Genomic DNA, 3,718 nt, shown 5'->3' with positions numbered 1-3,718 from the left:
CATGCTGTAAAACAAAGTTCTTAAGAACCGGATATCAACTCATAACTCATGTGCTACGTTGCTGCCTGTTTGTCAGATATGACTAAACGAATCTTGCGAATGCTGTTTGTTTTGCTGAAAGAACCCTATTTCTCACCTGACGTGGGATTCTTATTGGTTTCCCTTTTCCCTGTCTGTCTTAGTATACAAGGCATGTTGGAGCCAAAGCCTTGACAAAGTGTACAAATTGATTCTTTTCTAATGCTTTGTCTGCACAACCTGATATAAGGAAAATATAAAAGAAGGGGGAAAAGAAAAGAAAGCATAATAATAGAACACAAACCCAGCAGATCAGATATCTGAAGGTTGTTTCCCAAAGGAAATGCAACTAAAATGAGGGAAGAAGAGGGGAAAGGGGATGGAAAATGTTGGTTGGTCTTCTTTTCGTCCCTTTTTTTGAAAAGTAACGAACCTGCTGCGGATAGAATTTGCAAGGTGTCCCAATCAGTTGTTCATGTCTTAGAATAGTTTGTGACCATATGTTAAACAGTAAGACACAAGAAAAATGAGACATGCTATGTATAGTTTCAGAAATGTGAACATTAGTAACTAATGAGTAGTAAACAAAAAAATCAGAGTGTTTTACTAAGCAATTCCTCACAGTTTTGCAGGGGTTTTTAAATGGACTATAAGGTAACCTAAAAGTTCTTGTAACATAAATAGAAAGCATACATAAAAAGTATACTGAAGGAAGTGGTTATTTTTGTTTTAATTGAATTAAAAGTTGGTGATTGTAAATAGTAAGTGATTTTTGTCTTAAACAATAAGAGATGAAGTAGGGTTTGGTATATGCATATCGAGGAGAAATAAGAATAATAGTAATTAACGGTTTGAAATCGAGAAACTGAAGATGCTTGTTTTAATGAGGAATAAGTGAAAGAACAATCAACAGACAACGATTCAAAACCAGTAGCTAATTGCGGGTTAAACAGTAGGAAACGAAAAAAAATAGTTGTACTGTATCTGGGTGGGGAAGGAGTGAAAAAGTTAGCAACTAATGATTGGTAAAAAAAACTGAATATCTGTGGCTTACCTGTCGTAGATAGAACTTGCAAGGTTTTCAAAGCAGTTGTTGATGATGTTGATAAAGTTGGTGGTAGATAGAACTTGCAAGATTTCCAAACAAATTGCTGATGAGCATGAAAAGCATGTGACCATTTGGTATACAATAAGAAAAAATAGATTTAGTGCATCTAGGATGAGGAGTGTAAACTTTGAAGAAAATGGTAATTATAACTATTATAATTGAGTTAGCATGACCTAAAAAGTCTGAAAGTATTGTCATATTTAGAACTAAGTAGGGTGAGGTGGTATTACAAATCTGAGTGCATAATATAACGTTGGAAAGTTTAAAAAATATGGCCATATATTTAGTTTCTTGTGTTTGTTGCCTTTCAAATGTGTATTCTTGTCTGTCGCCATATATTATGTAAAAAAGAAAGAATATCAAATTCAAGTTGACCAAACTTACGTAGAACAGTATGTAAATGATTTGCAGTCTTTCATAGTTTAGGGTTTAGGGTTTAGCAGTCTTTCATAGTTTTTAAACTGTTACAGATGGAATTTACAGGTCCTCCAAATCAACAGGCAACGATTCGAAAAAAAGTAGATGACTGTGGGTTAAACAGTAAGAAACAAAAAATCAATTGTATTGTATGTAGGTGGGGAAGGAGTTGAAAAATAGCAACTAATGATTGGTAAAACCTAAATATTTGTGGTGTACCTGTCGTAGATAGAACTTTTAAGGTTTCCAAACCAGCTGTTGATGATGTTGAAAAGCTGGTGGTAAATACAACTTGCAAGATTTCCAAAACTAGCTGTTGATAATCCTGAAAAGTAGGTGACCATTTAGTATATAATAAGAAACAAAAAACATAGACTCAGTGATCTAGGTTGAGGAGTGAAAATTCTAAAGGAGATGGTAGTTGTAACTGTTTTTGAGGTACCATGACCTAAAAAGTCGGAAAGTATTCTTATATTCAGAACTAAGTAGGGAAAGGCGGTATTACAAATCCCAGTGCATAATATAACAGTGGAAAATTTTAAAACAAGGCCATATATTTAGGTTATTATGTTTTGATGCCTTTCAAATGTGTATTATTGTCTGCCCCCATATTATGTAAAAAAGGAAAACATCAAATTCAAGTTGATTAAACATTTTCCTTTCTTTTTTTAATATGCAAATATGTAAGCCAAGAATATTAGTTCCCCCTTGCACTGTGTATATGTATTCTCTCAACCAAAATTGATTGTGGCCGGTGACGAAGCATACTTCTACGTTTATTCAGAAACGAATAATTCTATAGCTGACTACTATTGTAACTATTGATTGCAATCGAACAAACCTTGTCACACTTCCACCAATATTTGGTAATAGAAAAGCTATGATGTGTTAGGGGCACCATTAATGTGTTAGTTAAGTCAACAGAGAAAGTTATACTGTGTTTGCTAGCAGCCAGCTAATAAACATTTACAAAAGGTATATTGTGTTAGCTGATTAATAGTCAGTTAAGTCGTAATGTTTTACCTAATAATTTGGGGAAAGTAATATTCCGAAAAGATATAATATGTGATATAATGTGTTGCCTAATAAATAGAAAACAAAGGTAACAGTTGGGATTTAGGAACCTAATAATTAGAAAAGTAAAATCAGGAAGATTAGATTGCGTTACCTAACAAACAGGAAGACTGAGCTGATATTAAAAGTCAGGTAAGCTGGGATGTTTTAGTTAATAATTTAGGAAAAGTAATAATCTGGAAAGATATACTGTGCTGCCTAATTAATAGGAAACAAAGCTGACATTTTGGATTTAGGAAAGTAATAATCAGGAAGCTTATATTGTGTTACCTAACAAACAGGAAAAATGAGCTAACATTTAGGGAAGTCATAATGTGTTAGCTAAGACGACGGAGAAACTAATATTCAAGAAATATAAATTGTATTAGCTAACACAGAACTGAGTTGATATTTAGGAAAGTGTTCCAGGCACGTGCCCTAAAAGGTGATATCTTTATTTGAGTACCAGTGCAGATACTCCTCGTAAGAAGATGGATCACATAATCACTGGCTGCAGCAGTACAGAGATGAACTGAATGTTCAACAACTTGATCAGGTGAAGTGGGATTTAGAAAATATTGTTGTGTATCTCGAAATATACGCTCAGAAAGTGAGAATGCTAATCGCTACATGATACAGTACATAGATCAACTGAACGTTCAATGAGTTGATCAAGTGAAGTGGGATTCAGAAACCGAATCAAATTGCGGGAAGCAATAGGATAGATGTAAACCCTAAAAATGAAGAACACACAGTTTGGAAAAGTTTTTGTACCTGCATCAATTAGAGGCATGTTGAGGAATGAGTGTGCTGTAGAGAACAGCAGGCGAACAGGAAATCTTCAAGCCCACGGATTGAAGACGGGACACAACACGGTGAGGCTCACCACTGTTGCTCTCGTCGACGTGGACCGCCAAACTTCTCATGTTGCTCCCTATCCTTGGCGCGAGGGCTCACTGGAAGAAGCGCATGGCGTGGGGAGGAGATCTTGGGGATGGAGCGGAGTATGTGAGAAGAGCATGGGGCACGGACTGCTACCAGGGTCGCCGTCGTTTACAGAGAAGGCAGAAGGGTCCTGAAAGGGAATTAGGCTTACACCTATTCCTAAATAATTTTGGTGGT

At 35.6% G+C, this 3,718-nt stretch overlaps 1 long non-coding RNA gene across 1 annotated transcript; it reads right to left on the bottom strand.

The window, feature by feature from the left end:
* Nucleotides 1-565: 565 nt before the first annotated feature.
* Nucleotides 566-3,455, bottom strand: LOC111590893 (uncharacterized). The gene is made up of 3 exons (XR_002750035.2): nucleotides 3,371-3,455; nucleotides 1,763-1,868; nucleotides 566-1,169 (listed from the first exon to the last, which is right to left on the bottom strand). It is a non-coding gene; the product is annotated as an uncharacterized lncRNA (long non-coding RNA).
* Between the last annotated feature and the right edge of the window lie 263 nt (nucleotides 3,456-3,718).

The sequence above is a fragment of the Zea mays genome, chromosome 2 (assembly GCF_902167145.1).
Source record: "Zea mays cultivar B73 chromosome 2, Zm-B73-REFERENCE-NAM-5.0, whole genome shotgun sequence".
NCBI classification, from domain to species: domain Eukaryota; kingdom Viridiplantae; phylum Streptophyta; class Magnoliopsida; order Poales; family Poaceae; genus Zea; species Zea mays.
The sequence above is the reverse complement of the archived record's forward strand: the minus strand, read 5'-3'. Positions and strand labels throughout refer to the sequence as shown.